Source organism: Schistocerca nitens, chromosome 6 (genome assembly GCF_023898315.1).
Source record: "Schistocerca nitens isolate TAMUIC-IGC-003100 chromosome 6, iqSchNite1.1, whole genome shotgun sequence".
Taxonomy (NCBI): domain Eukaryota; kingdom Metazoa; phylum Arthropoda; class Insecta; order Orthoptera; family Acrididae; genus Schistocerca; species Schistocerca nitens.
The window spans coordinates 133,662,815-133,678,744 of record NC_064619.1 but is presented as its reverse complement, the minus strand read 5'-3'; the positions used below and the strand labels follow the sequence as shown (position 1 = coordinate 133,678,744).

Here is a 15,930-nt window from a genome sequence, read left to right as displayed (position 1 = left end):
CAATCGGGGGATGAATTCTGGAATTTACTTGTAGAAACAGGAAAACGATCAAATAGATCAGGGAACAAACTGGAGTATCAGTCGTAATTATGAGTGTCACCAAGATGGAATGCAGTTGTGCCGGAGATGTAACTATGCGAATAGATGTTATACAGACCAAGAATGTTTTTCGTTGGATTTCGAGACGTAAATAAATAGCGAGATGAAGTACTAACGGAGAGTGGGTATATGTCGTTAAAAAAATGTACGAGCTCTAACTATGCTAGAAGTCAATAGTTCTTGGAGAAAACTGATAGCGGCGTTTGTGAAGCAGTGGATGAAGAATGGCTGCTGTTTATAACACTCCCGTCTGCTACTGCTATACCATAACCTTAAAGTTGGAGGCAGGTTGTGAAATAAAACTATCTTACTAAAGCAATTATGGTATAACGCAACAGAACAGTGTTACCCTCTGAGAGGAATTTTGCTAGGTTGACCGTGTTGTACCTAATGAAAATGGCTTATCGGAAATGAAAGTCAGAATTACGTAAATATTCGAACAGTAACAAACAATATTTTTGCCTAGCTATACTGTTTAAAGACAACGGTCGCCAGCCTAATTAGGCAAGAGAAAGATTAACGTTCTCGCTTAAGAAAGTAGGTATGAGTAACTTTAATGGACAAACACCACCTATACTTGGCCACACGCGAGTGCAATGAACTCTGACACATACATATGTTTACGGTAAGATTGAAGCTAGTAGCTAGAGCAGCACAAACTATTTGCAAAAATATAACAGATACCGAAACGCTCTATTACTTTCAGGACTTGTTCAAACTGAATGGTCTTTATAACATTACTATTAACATTCACTGCAGGATCATAAATTGGACATAGGTTAAGTCTCTCTCAGTTAAATACTTTACTATTTGAAATGAAAGTTAATTGGAATCCACTAACAGGCTGATTCTTACTATCTTTTGAATAAAGAAATTATGGTTTTCATAGATAGTGGTCTTCCCATTACTTGTTACCTATCATTAACGTATTAGACAAACGGTGGGTCCTGTTATACTATTAATATGCACTTCCAATACACAAGAGAGACAAACACTTAGCAATCATGAACATATAATTTTCTACTATTGCAGTTTTCCACTTTTACTACAGCGGAACACAATGTTGACAAAATTGCAAGAAACTGACTCACCTTTTAGAATTTACTACAGACAGCAATGTGATCATTTACTAAGCAAAACTTTATAAGCCTCAGTCTTAAGAACTTTTAATTTTGAAGTTGGCGATAGCACTTTAATAAGCAGTTTTAATAGGAAAATTATTTTCAGCAAACAACATTTACTTTAGCTCACTCTCTTGCCACATTAACTTTAACTTTCTTTTTATTATGTTGAAGAGGCATTAATTAGGAAAATACTGGGCTTTAATGTTCTTTCAGTAAGGACACTCGGTAATCACTTTAGTTCAGACGGAGAGGAACCTGAGATGTGTTATGATAAGGAAAACAATAAATCAAGGTAGGTACATGAATTCAGTTATAAGTTACCTTATATTTGAGCACACTAACACATCCAATAAGCTGATCCTTCACTGTACATTATTATAGTATTCCGTTACAGTGATTGCGCAATGTGGTGGCAACTGCATGTTGGTAGGTGGATTTGCAGGCAGAATTGCTGGACTCTGTCCCTTCTTGGCGGCGATGATGGATACCAATCCCAGAATCGTTCCAGCTATTTATCCATCCATCCGAGGCATTGGACAGTGGCAGGAAAAGCCTCTCTCGGAACCAACACAATATACAACTTTTACATGGCGGTGCACAGTTTGGTAGCTAGTCCCCAACTGACTCTTGTTCCACCTTTTCTACCTAGGCCAACCACAATTTGCGCGCGCTACACAGTTCCGTTCCTGAGGGGAATCACTACACCTTTTACATACAAACTAACTAAGAATCTTAAGTGAAGGTCAGAAATTTACATAACAGCAACCAAACGCATTAAATAACACAGAACATTTGCACATATTAACATTTCTACAAAAAATTATTCACACAGAAATTACAATTATATATAGTAAGTTTTGTTCCCTCCAAATGGGACAAAGAATTTAAATGACAGATATTGCATAGAATCAAATCATGACATCAAAGTTTTAACAAAGAAAGGAGTAAACAATTTTGTGTTGTCTATTCAATCAAACATATTTACAGAAGCCCAACGATGTAACATTAAATAAAACAAAAGCAAAATAGATTTGTACAGCATAAGAGCTATGGTGTTACATGTTGATAGAAAAACACTGTATCAGTGTGTAGCAGGCGCCGCTTGATGGCCCTCTCCACTCTGCTGACCGTGTCTGTGTGGCGCCTTAGACGTAGGCTGCCAGCAGCTCGCCGTTGGCCAGCTAATTACACGCTGGAGCTGTTGCGCTACGCGTCGACTGCGACCCGAGTACCCCTTGCGTCCCTGCTGCTCTGGCATCGCATAACGCACGTCCGATCAGGGAACACCCGGCAGCCGGCAGCAATTATACGCTTTCTCGCTGACCTGTCGGCTGCCACTGAGCGGTGCGCTGAAACGTATGAGGAAGAAAAAGGGAGGTGTGAGGTTTAATGACCTGACGGCACGAGTTAATTAGAGACGGGGCGGTGGCTCTGGCTAAAGACGGCAGAGGGATATCGACTGCAGCATCTCAAAGTCACACTCGCAGCATTCTCCTTAACTGATTTAGGAAACGTAAAAAAAAAAAAAATTGGGCCTCAATGGGTACAATGTGATTTAAACCACGCTGTGCCCTAATGCGAGTCCAGTGTCTTATTAGTGCAGCACCTCTCTCACTGTGGAGCGCAGAAGAAACCAGACTATCTCAGATGAGAGCCTCGTAGTTTAATATTTCTGTGTGAGTATGGCGCTAATCAATATTGTTGAATCCTGCATAGTCGTCAAAGATGAGGTGTGTAGGAAACCTGATTCTCGGGATCGCTGGACAACAATTCAAGCAAATCGTATTAATGAATTTTATTACAAATGGAGATGATTAAAATACTTAACATTGTGTTAAACAGATGTGTCGCAAGCATTAAGCGACATGCAAAATAAGCAATGTTTTTCAGTATATACAACTCCTAAGACGCTGGTCTTGAAGTGCGTAATGCTGATGGCTGCTGTAGAACTGGCCCGCGACCAGTCGGCGCGGCGCTTATGTCCTCTTCGCACAGAGGCCGCTGCCGTAGCGTTGTCGTCCTGGAGAGGGGTCGGTCAGAGTGCAATTGGCTGACGTCTTCTTCACAGCCCTCTCTGGTCTCTCGTTTCCCACTGGCGTGTCGGCGCTTGACTTCACACGGTAATAAATATCATCTCAATATTGAACAGGATTATGTAGAGCATGACATTATGTTAAAGGTCAATCATTTTATTTGAATCACAAGGCGGAATTTGTTCTTTTAGTAGATGACGAAAGCATCCTTGTCTAGCGGAACAGATAATCACCCACGGGGAAAATAGTATATCTTGTTTCTGTAAAATGTATTAACTGGTTTTGCAGAAAGAAACAACTTTCAAATGTAGAAACAAAAGGAAAGAAAGTCATGTCATTCAAGTTTGCCCAGCCTCCTAGTAATATAGTGTCCAATTAAAAATAATGCACAGCGTAGACAGTTTTAGTGCTGTGGGCTTGCATGTTGCTGAAAACTTAAACTATATAGTAGTCCTGCAGAAGGGATTAGTTGCAGGTATTGTTGCCATAATTGTCAGCTTTCAGAGTATGTGTATCAGTACGTCAATACCTTCCGCACGTTTTTATTCACCGATGTCCCTGATAAATATTCTGGGGTAGTTCATCGCACACAGAATTTAATTAGAATAACATGCGGAGGTTTACATACACACATCTTGCAGACATTTGTTATCCAAGCAGAAACATTAATCACAGCCTCAGAATCTATTTACCAATATTATTAAGATTATTAAGCTGTAAGAAAATGGGAAGTGAACATATGCAGACTGAAACGACGAATGAAAATTTGTACCAAGGCCAGGACTCGAACCCGCGTCTCCTGATAACTAGGCAGAAGCGCTAACCACAGCGTCATCCTGGTACAGCAGCCTTGGAAACCTGCGCGACTACCCTAGCACGGCTCCCTCTTCAGTCCAAATTCAATTCAGTCCTCAAACCATTTGGTATTCCCCCTAAACTCACACAGCAATGGATTGGAGAGAGAGGCGTGCTAGGGTAGTCCGAGCAAGTGTGCAAAGTTAGTGTGCCAGGTTGGCGTAGTGGTTACGGCATCTGCCTACTGAGTAGGACGCCATGGTTCTAATCCTAACGTCGGTACATATCTTCATTCGTCGCTTCAGTTTGCATATATACATCATAGATGTTTCAGACTTGAAAAGGTCTCTGGAACAATATCGTTTCATTTGATTAAAATGGGAAGTCTTTCGTGAGAAACCCATAACCAGCACAGTACAAAGACAATAATCAAAACAGGATACTGACCTTTGAGCACGTGAGTATCTTCCTTACTCTCCTCAAAGGACGGATCACACCCTAGGGCATGACGAATATAATTCGTGTCGCTAGAACAGCTAAACCCTCAGAAGCCCAATCACAGGGAATAACCGTAGAATCTACAACTTTAAATTAGTAATAAAGTTAGGCCTCTCTACGCTCGATCCGTTATATTCAGTGTGACCAAACCCGTGATTCTGTGGAAGAAACTTCGTAATGTGAAATTGAAAGACAAAATGAGAAAAATTTTTTTCAGTTTCCAGCTGACAAACACATCAGCCAGCCCCCATGAGGCAATAAAATATCGCCCACGAGCACTCCAAGACCACGTATCTATACACGACATACAAGTAGCAGCAGCAGCAGCACTCCGTCTTCAGGCCACAAGTGGCCCATCGGGACCATTCGACCGCCGTGTCATCCTCTGGTGAGGATGTGGATAGGAGGGGCGTATGGTCAGCACACTGCTCTCCCGGGTGTTACGATGGTTTTCTTTGACCGGAGCCGCTACTATTCGGTCGAGGAGCTCCTCAATTGGCAGCACGAGGCTGAGTGCACCACGAAAAATGGCATCAGCACATGGTTGCCCGGATGGTCACCCATCCAAGTGCCGGCCACGCCCGACAGCACTTAACTTCGGTGATCTGACTGGAACCGGTGTATCCACTGCGGCAAGGCCGTTGCCCCACAAGACAGCCAATTTCCACCGCAAACACGCGACAGTACAGACAGCAGGACAAGCAATAACGAGAATCTATTCTGAAGCGACAGGTAACGATGGTATCAGCACAAGAACGATAAAATTTCTCGTGGAGACTTGAAACACGTCAGCATCATGCGCTCGGAACTGTTTCATAATTCATATTTTCCGCGCAAGCGCTCTCTGCGAAGGTCACTTGCTTACGAATGTCTTACAAGAATCGATAGACAAATGACAAACACCTGTGTGCCACCTCATCTTAGTGAGCTCTGTTACTTGGACCGGCGCGAGACAATTCGTTTTCCGGCATACTCAGAACCCTGGAAGTCACTCTTGCTGCTGTGTCCTGAGTCCGGTGTAGTCATGGTGACGATGCATCAGTGTTTCAGCATGTCGTTTGGGTGAGACTGCTTCTAGTTGCGAGTGCTAATCAGATATTTGATTCGCGGTCCGTTCATGGTTTACGGTTCACAAGTTTCGAATAATATCCAGTCAAGGTAATTCCTTGAAACGCGTGTTTGACGATGTGCTACGGGACTTAGTGATTCCTTACTGAGGCTTTAGTATCCACGTGCACATGTGGTTCCCAACATCCAGTTACAGCTTTCCATCCGGGACTGGAAATATCTGCATTTCTCTCGTAAAAGGCATTAAAATTTTTGTAGATTTCATTATAGGCATAATCATAAGTTATTTATGAATTTAGGCCTCAGTTGTATTACTGAACTATACTGTCCATATAGGACTACAACTTTTGTATTATTTATTCTCCAGCATTATAGCGTTCATTTAATGAAATTTTTCGTTCTCATTATATTGAAGTACGCTACTGGCCATTAAAATTGCTACACCAAGAAGAAATGAAAATGATAAATGGGTATTCGTTGGACAAATGTATTATACTAGAAATGACATGTGACTACATTTTCACGAAATTTGGGTGCATAGATCCTGCGAAATCAGTACCCAGAACAACCACCTCTGGCCGTAATAACGGCATTGATACGCCTGAGCATTGAGCCAAACAGAGCTTGGATGGCGTGAACAGGTACAGCTGCCCATGCAGCCTCAACACGATACCACATTTCATCAAGAGTAGTGACTGGCGTATTGTGACGAGCCAATTGCTCGGCCACCATAGACCAGACGTTTTCAGTTGGTGAGAGATATGGAGAATGTGTTGGCTAGGGCAGCAGTCGAACATTTTCTCTCTCCAGAAAGGCCCGTACAGGACCTGCAACATGTGGTCGTGCATTATCCTGGTGAAATGTAGGGTTCCACAGGGATCGAATGAAGGGTACAACGCCGGCCGGAGTGGCCTAGCGGATCTAGGCGCTACTGTCTGGAACCGCGTGACTGCTGCGGACGTAGGTTCGAATCCTGCCTCGGGCATGGATGTGTGTGATTTCCTTAGGTTAGTTAGGTTTAAGTAGTTCTAAGTTTTAGGGGACTGATGGCCTCAGAGGTTAAGTCCCATAGTGCTCAGAGCCATTTGAACCATTTTTTGAAGGGTAGAGCCACAGGTCGTAACATATCTGAAATGTAACGTCCACTGTTCAAAGTGCCGTCGATGCGAACAAGAGGTGACCGAGACGTGTAACCAATGGCACCCTACACCATCACACCGGGTGATACGCCAGTACGGCGATTACGAATTCACGCTTCCAATGTGCGTTCACCGCGATGTCGCCAAACACTGATGCGAGCTACATGGTGCTGTAAACAGAACCTGGATTCATCCGAAAAAATGACGTTTTGCTATTCGTGCACCCAGGTTCGTCGTTGAGTACACCATCGCAGGCGCTCCTGTCTGTGATGCAGCGTCAAGCGTAACCGCAGCCATGGTCTCCGAGCTGATAGTCCATGCTGCTGTAAACGTCGTCGAACTGTTCGTGCAGATGGTTGTTGTCTTGCAAACGTCCCCATCTGTTGACTCAGGGATCGAGACGTGTCTGCACGATCCGTTACAGCCATGCGGATAAGATGCCTCACATCTAGACTGCTAGTGATACGAGGCCGTTTGGATCCAGCACGGTGTTCCGTATTACCCTCCTGAACCCACCGATCCCATATTTTGCTAACAGTCATTGGATCTCGACCAACGCGAGCAGCAATGTCGCGATACGATAAACCGCAATCGCGATAGGCTACAATCCGACCTTTATCAAAGTCGGAAACGTGATGGTACGCATTTCTCCTCCTTACACGAGGCATCACAACAACGCATCACACCAAGCAACGCCGGTCAACTGCTGTTTGTGTATGGGTAATCGGTTGGAAACTTTCCTCCTGTTAGCACGTTGTAGGTGTCGTCACCGGCGCCAGCCTTGTGTGGATGCTCTGAAAAGCTAATCATTTGCATATCACAGCATCTTCTTCCTGTCGGATTAATTTCGCGTCTGTGGCACGTCATCTTCGTGGTGTAGCAATTTTAATGGCCAGTAGTGTAGAGACTTTTCCTTTGTTCCCCAATACAGCCATGCGGCATTGTTCGTCCATACTGATTCGAGATGTTCTCATGGTGCCTAACCTCATTTTCTTGAGAATTGGCGTGCCTGCTATCTATCGTAAGATTTTTCAGCAGTCAGGTAAGATATCGTGGCGGGGATCCCGACACGCAGCTTGGAGGGACAGCTTAATAATTTTCATGTCCACTACTGACCCTTGCTTTGAAAATTCGAAGTGATGTATGTAAAAAAAAAAAAAACACTATTGGCCGTCGCGGATCTAGCCTATAAGGCAAGATTCATCTCACTCTTGGTCATTGTTTAAGCACTAGGTGTGCGTAATGTTCAGTCGGTGTTAGTTGGAAATGCTTTACAGAAAACAAGCAGGTTGCACTTGCGCAACTTCTATCACGTCTTGGTACTGGTTGACGAGTGAGGTTTGCGTTATCCAGTGTTACATGTAATTAAATTGATATAAAATTCAGGATGCAACTTACTTAAAATTTATTTGAACTTTCATTAAGACTTTAATAGATACGTGGTAGGCTTTGAAGCTCAGTATCAATCTTGACAGCCATATTTAATTTTTTCTTCAGTGAATGGGATACGTCCTAATCAATGGAAATGAAACGTAGACCGACGTATATCTAAAGATGAAAATGCAAATACACCTCGTGGTCCCGCTCAATCAGGATTTCACCCGCTGTGTTCAAGCCCCTGGACCAAACTGTTAGCGATCAGCTGACTGAAACACACATTTAGTTCATCTAAAAATATCACTCTTTCGTTTCGCGAACGCCATTGAACAAACACAGTACCAATGTCGATAAGCAACGACCATAGATACGGCACAGACAACTGTGAGGCCACAAAGTTGATATTACAGGTCTTTGGCAAAGCATTTGGTGTCGTTAACTTTGACATGCTGCTCACAAAAATGCAGCAACTAAAACATTCAAATGGTCCACAGAAGCACTCAGGAATACGACACAGGTCAGTATGGGGCCTACTATTGCTCTCCTTGAATGACAATGACTTTTCGTCCATAATATCTCGCAAATTTATTTCTATGCTGATGATCTCCAGCGTTAGTGAAGTTCAAGACCTGTCATTAAGGACACATAACCTAGGTCTAAACCAAGAAACGAAAAGGTCCAAGTATTGATGTATCTTATTCACAGTCAATCAATCCTTAATTCCTCGTCGTCAATTCTTCTTGAGGGTACCCCAATAACAGAGAACGGCGAAGAATCTCGGCGTAATTCTGCATGAACACCTCAGACAGTCAGAAAATACTGTCGCCACAAGCATGAACAGTTTCACTTGCTTCTATGCCCTCCAGGAGATTCGGAAAATTACTTCAGTGCATGTGAAGCGTAAACTTATGCCCTCCTTCCGACTGGCGAACCGTCACTATTGCGATGTACTCCAACAAAGCACGAGTGGTAAAACTAAGCACGACTATAACTAGCTCTGAATGTGTGCGTTACCTCTACAGCAGCTATTTTTTCTCTTTCACACAGTGAAGTAAATGATTTTTCTTTCCAGTTACATTTCTTTGCTGTTTCGTTTTTCATCCAGTCTCCACATTCTTCTTCTTTCGTTAGAGGACAGCTACGGACCATCTTTGGGTAATTAATTTAGCTTATGCTCTCTTCAGAACTCTTTCATGTTTGCACTTTTTTCTTTCCTGTCTCCTGTTCTTAACTTTTTTCTCTGTTTATTGTTATTATTATTATTATCATTATTATTACTGTCAAATTTTTCTCTTGGAAACCTTCCCACCTCTTCGTTTTGTTTCCAAATTTGATTCTGACTCCAATGTGTCTTTCTTATTTATGCCAATTTGTTCTAGGGCTTCATGCCCTTTCTTACGACTGCTGGGTTTATCTTTTAGTTTTTCTAACTGTCGTACAGATTTTCTTGTCAGTGTGTTGGAACTCATCCTTTGAATACACTCTTCCTAATTTCGCCTGTAATTTCTTCTACATTTTTTGATTTAAATGGTTCTGCTATAGATATGCTTTCTAATATCTCTCATAACATTCCTTTCCTTTTCCTGAATTTTTAATTTCCTTTAGTTCATCCTAAGCTAATGTTTCTGATGCATAGGTGAATTCTGGTCGAATTACTGTCTCGTAATGATGGATTTTGTATTTCTGGAGAATGATTTTTATTATAAAATGTTTTTAAGTGAAATGCAATATCCATCTTTCGTAATATTGCTCTGTGACTTCTCGTAGATACTTAAATGTGTCTGTCCTTCTGTTATTTACATACGTTCTGTTTAATTTTATTGTATTTTCGAAGGGTGGTTTCTTGTCATGTACTTACTACTGTTTAATATTGTTCTCTTTACTTTCGTTCTTTCCCAAGTTCCTCTTTGCCTTCCTCTCCCATTTCTTCCCTAAAGACCTCACCTGCCAGGGTCCATCAATCAATCTAACTGTGAATTATCTCTCTTACTTCATCCTCAGAAATAAAATATGAAGGGCATCTTCTTCGCACTGTACCAGTTACGGTCTTTATCATATTGGGTGATGAGTAATTTTTGGAAATATTCCAGTTAAATAGAATATTAATGCATTATATTTCTCAAGACGAATTCATCAGTAACTAAAATAAAGAATAAAAGTATATTGGATATAAACTTTTTGATAATATCGTTTATTCTAGAGCAATTAGCACATAATCAGTTTTTAAAAAATGTTAGTAGCAACTGGTTTTGGAAAGCTCCGGCTTAGCTAAAATTATAGAATTCTTACCCGCAGTGGTTGCCGGAGGTCTTACTCCTGCTCTGCCGGGGTAGCAGACGTCCTCCAGTGACATGCATTGTTAGAAATGTCCGAGCAGAAAAGAGAATGTAGCGCACAGATATTGATGTGCGCTGCGCAGCTGATCGACTTGCGAGGGCGCTGTCCCTGAGGTGAGCGGGCTTTATTAAGGGGACAGTGCCTGTGGAGCGACGGGGCGTGACGCCGACACAGACGGAGTTCCAGCAAGAGGCGGGGCGTGGCCGCCTGCTCGCAGCACGGCTCCAGGCGCCTAGGTGGCAGCCATCTCGCAACCAGAGTGCGCCCTTCCGTGCCTCTCGGAACATTGTTCGCGTGCTCCTGTGATTTACTGTTGTTCTTAGAGCAAGGAATTCATCTCACCCAGCTGACACGCGGTAGAATGTACTAACGGGGCTGCCCAATTGAAACTATTTGCATGAGATACATATGATGCCAGATCAAGGAAAAATACGAGTGTTCATTTTGTTCAATGACGGTTCAACGGTCCGCAAACATAGCTGAGATACACGAAGTTGCCTAGATGGCTCACGGAAGTTTGTTTTCCTAATGCTGTTAGAAACTGAGTTATGTTGTGCAGCGGAATTTCTCTGGACTTATATTCGGCAGAAGGAAATCAAACCCCACATCGTTTATTATAATTAATCTTTTCTTTATTGAGTCACCATATTTCTGACTGGTTTGACGCGGCTCGCCACGAATTACTCTTCTTTGCTAACCTTTGTATCTCAGAGTAGCACTTGCAACCAATGTCCTGAATCATTTGCTGAATGTTTTCCAGTCTATAGCTTCCTCCGCAATTTCCAACCTCTACAGCTCTCTCTAGTACTATTGAAGATATTCGCCAATCTCTTAATAAACGTCTTGGATGTTAAACTGTTTCAGCTGTATTTAGTCATTTATTATTGGATCACTAGTGGTGTCGTGGCACTAAAAGCCACGTCTTCAGGTGAACATATAACTAAAATATTAGAGTTGAAAAGCTCGGAACTTCGTACCAAACATCCGCTGTCCATCAGAAAAGAACACCGCTAAAAACAGTATTTCTTGGAATAAAACAGCCGGATTGCGTATAGACCGCAGAAGCGAACCCATCCGCTGTATTGGAATCCGCCTGTTTTATTTTAAGGCATATTGCCTTTTAGCGGTGTTTTGATCTGACCGACAACGAATGTTGACTACGAAGTTCGGAGCTTTTCAACTCTATTGTTTTAGTTATATGTTCACCTGAAAATGGGGCTTTCAGTGCCAAGAAACAAGTAGTGATCCAGCAAAAAAGGACTAAATACAACTGAAACGGCTTACTAATACCCAAGACATCTACTCATGGTTGTGGTTGTTCTACCTACAAGGTAGTCTTAATAGGCGTCCTATCATTCTGTCCCTTCTTCTTGTCAGTGTTTTCCTCGCAGATTCTGCGGAGAATCTCCTCGTTCCTTGCTTCATAAGTTGATCTAATTGTCAACATTCTTCGGCAGCACCACGTCTCAAATGATGCCGTTCTCTTCTGTTCCGGTTTTACCACAGTCCATGTTTCGCTGCCATCCAGTCCTGAGGTCGAAACGTACATTCTCAGACGTTTCTTCCTCAAATTACGGTCTATATTTGATACTAGTAGACTTCTCTTGGCCAGGAAAGTGCCTTTTGCCACTGGTAGTCTGTTTTTATGTCCTCCTTGCTCCGCCAGTCATAGGTTAATTTACTGCCTAGGTAGCAGAATTTTTTAACTTCATCTACTCCATGATCACCAATTCTGATGTTAATTCTCTAGCTATCCGGTCATCTTCAACTGAACTGGCTACTGAGCTATTCATTACCGGAGCATCTGTAGCCTCAGAGAACTTGAAGCCTACGTCACCATTCCTTAGTGCGAGTATTTCCACATCCGACTTCTTTACGCATTGATTCTTCCTGACCAGTCTCTTAAACTTCAGTCTACTCTTCATCATTACTAAATTGTGAACCGATGCCATATCTGCTTCTGGGTATGCCTTATAATCCAATATCTTATTGATGAAACTCTACTTGACCATGATGTAATCGAATTTAAAACTTCCCGTATCTCCCCGTCTTTTCCAAGTAGACCTCATCCTGAACCACTGACAGTAACTGACCCTCTGGTCTATCTCTCTATTCATAACGAATCCTGCTTCCGTTATACCATTTTCTGATGCTGTTGATATTACCCTTTACTTATGTGACCATAAATTCTTGTCTTATTTCTATTTCACTTCACTGACCCCACTATACCTACACTACTGGCCATTAAAATTGCTACACCACGAAGATGACGTGCTACAGACGCGAAATTTAACCGACAGGAAGAAGATGCTGTGATATGCAAATGATTAGCTTTTCAGAGCAGTCACACAAGGTAGGCGCCGGTGGCGACACCTGCAACGTGCTCACATGAGGAAAGTTTCCAGCCGATTTCTCATACACCAACAGCAATTGATCGGCGTTGCCTGGTGAAACGTTGTTGTGATGCCTCGTGTAAGGAGGAGAAATGCGTACCATCACGTTTCCGACTTTGATAAAGGCAGGATTGTAACCTATCGCGACACTGCTGCTCGCGTTGGTCGAGATCCAATGACTGTTAGCAGAATATGGAATCGGTGGGTTCAGGTGGGTAATACGGAACGCCGTGCTGGACCCAACAGCCTCGTATCACTAGCAGTCGAGATGGCAGGCATCTTATCCGCATGGCTGTAACGGTTCGTACAGACACCTGAGTCAACACATTGGGACGTTTGCAAGACAACAACCATCTGCACGAACAGTTCGACGACGTTTGCAGCAGCATGGACTATCAGCTCGGAGACCATAGCTGCGGTTACCCCTGACGCTGCATCACAGACAGGAGCGCCTGCGATGGTGTACTCAACGACGAACCTGGGTGCACGTATGGCAAAACGTCATTTTTTCGGATGAATCCAGGTTCTGTTTACAGCATCGTGATGGTCGCATCCGTGTTTGGCGACATCGCGGTGAACGCACATTGGAAGCGTGTATTCGTCATCGCCATACTGGCGTATCACCAGGCGTGATGGTATGGGGTGCCATTGGTTACACGTCTCGGTCACCTCTTGTTCGCATTGACGGCACTTTGAACAGTGGACGCTACATTTCAGGTGTGTTACGACCCGTGGCTCGACCCTTCATTCGATTCCTGCGAAACCCTACATTTCAGCAGGATAATGCTCGAACGTATGTTGAAGGTCCTGTACGGGCCTTTCTGGATACAGAAAATGATCGACTGCTGCCCTGGCCAGCACTTTCTCCAGATCTCTCACCAACTGAAAACGTTTGGTCAATGGTGGCCGAACAACTGGCTCCTCACAATACGCCAGTCACTACTCTTGACGAACTGTGGTATTGTGTTGAAGCTGCATGGGCAGCTGTACCTGTACACGCCATCCAAGCTCTGTCTGACTCAATGCCCAGGCGTATCAAGGCCATTATTATGGCCAGAGGTGGTTGTTCTGGGTACTGATTTCTCAGGATCTCTGCACCCAAATTGCGTGAAAATGTAATCACATATCAGTTCTAGTATAATGTATTTTTCCAATGAATATCCGTTTATCATCTGCATTTCTTCTTGGTGTAAGAATTTTAATGACCAGTAGTGTAGATTTAGCCTTACTATTTCCCTTTTCATAGCTGCTTGATTGAGAAGTAGCGACTCAGGTCTCGTAAACTGACATACGTCCAGGAGAGCGGTGTGCTGACCATACGCCCTCCATACCCGCATCCAGTGACGTCTGTGGGCTGAGGATGACACGGCAGCCGATCGGTCCGCTTTCAAATTTTCTAGCTTCCTTATTGCGTTCAAACACCTGGCATTCCGCCCCCCGACTCGTAGCACGTTATCCTTTCGTCGGTTATTCAGTCTGTTTCTTATGGTCACTTCCCCCTCGATAGCCAGCTACTGGAATGGCTAACTAGTGCAGAATATTTTGCCACTGGAGCGATCATCATGATACTTTCTCAGTTACGGGCCACATGTCTTGTGTATACACATTGTGTCTTTAATGCAGTGGTTTCCATTGCCTTCTGCATCCTCATGTCGTTGATGATTGTTGATTCTTCCGCCTTTTAGAGGCAGTTTCCCACCCTAAGGGCGTGAGAGTGCCCTGAATAGATGTCTGCTCCTCCACACTCTTCGGCAAGACGGTTGGCAGAATGAGGGTGACTTCTTATGCTGGAAGCCTTCGGCCGCCATTGCTGATAATTTTTATTCATAGTTAGAATCTGGGCTGAGGATGCTCTGATTATTAGTGAAATATGCTACCCCTAGATCACAGGCGGCTTTGGCTATTACATAATTAGCGTATCCGCTTTTGGATTTGGGCAGCATTCAACAAGTGCAGCATTCATCTTATGCTAAAAGTATTTGTACCTTTTGGTAACGTCATTAAAACGGTATAAATCCTTTTTGTATAAGCTGATTGCCGTATTTGTTGAACACTGACCAAAACCGAAAGTGGAAGCGTGTGTCTCAGCAATACTTAGACTATTTTCAAAAAATTCCACATATTTCGTGAATCGACTTGTTACTGAGGATACGAATTTGACTTAGCGTTCATGTCCATAAACAGTAGAAGCATAACGATCAAAACTGATGGCTCTAAACTAACAAGTGTTGGTTGAATTTATCTGCTGCAAACGTTATGCTAACTGTTTTCTGGAATTCGTGTAACTGATTACGGTACTTATTTGGAATGGTAGTATGATATAGGCTAGTGCAAGGCAAGTCTTCTGGATCAAATGATGAACGGAGTATTTAAAATTAAAAGGATTTTTATCAGAACAACGAATCTGTTCACAAAGTGAGTTTGATAACAGGGAAATTAAAGGATATTGTAACCACAATCGTGCAGTGACTAGTATCTTTTCCCACGCCGGAAATATTTAGTATCCGGTGAAGAGGTAGACGGGTATTTGGCATAGTTTGCGGATTTTTACTTCACAAAAAGAATCTTCTCTCTGGAAAGAGGTGGAGAAAGTTCTTTGACCTAAAGGGAAGGAAAACAAAGTATCTCGGAAGTTTCAGCTTAACTTCGTACAATGATCATCCAAAAAAATAAAGAAATTGCTGATTGATGTTACCCAACACGGGAAACAGAAGATAAAACGGAACCGCATAGAAATTTATTATAGATTCAGTAATATGTCTGGCTCTGGAACTCATAAAAATTGTCGTTCGCGAATAACGCGCTTATCGTATGAGATACCAGGGACTAATCACAATGAGCCTTCACAGCTTCACTTCTGACTGTATCTCTCTCCTGCTCTACAAAACTCACAGAAGTATATCTTGTTGTTCCAGCGCTCCAGGAAGAAAGGATATCGGTGTATAATAGCTCAACCTGGAAGAATATTGCCATCGACTGGGGGTTTCCGCTTCGCAGTTTTAAAACAGCGCACCCCATGTTGCAGACTAAAAGCATGCATCTCTAAAAAGTTTTACTCTTCTTCAAA

General features: G+C 42.9%; 1 pseudogene; it reads right to left on the bottom strand.

Moving 5' to 3' along the window:
• Positions 1-5,077: 5,077 nt before the first annotated feature.
• LOC126263933 (5S ribosomal RNA) lies at positions 5,078-5,195 on the bottom strand (annotated as a pseudogene).
• Positions 5,196-15,930: the final 10,735 nt, after the last annotated feature.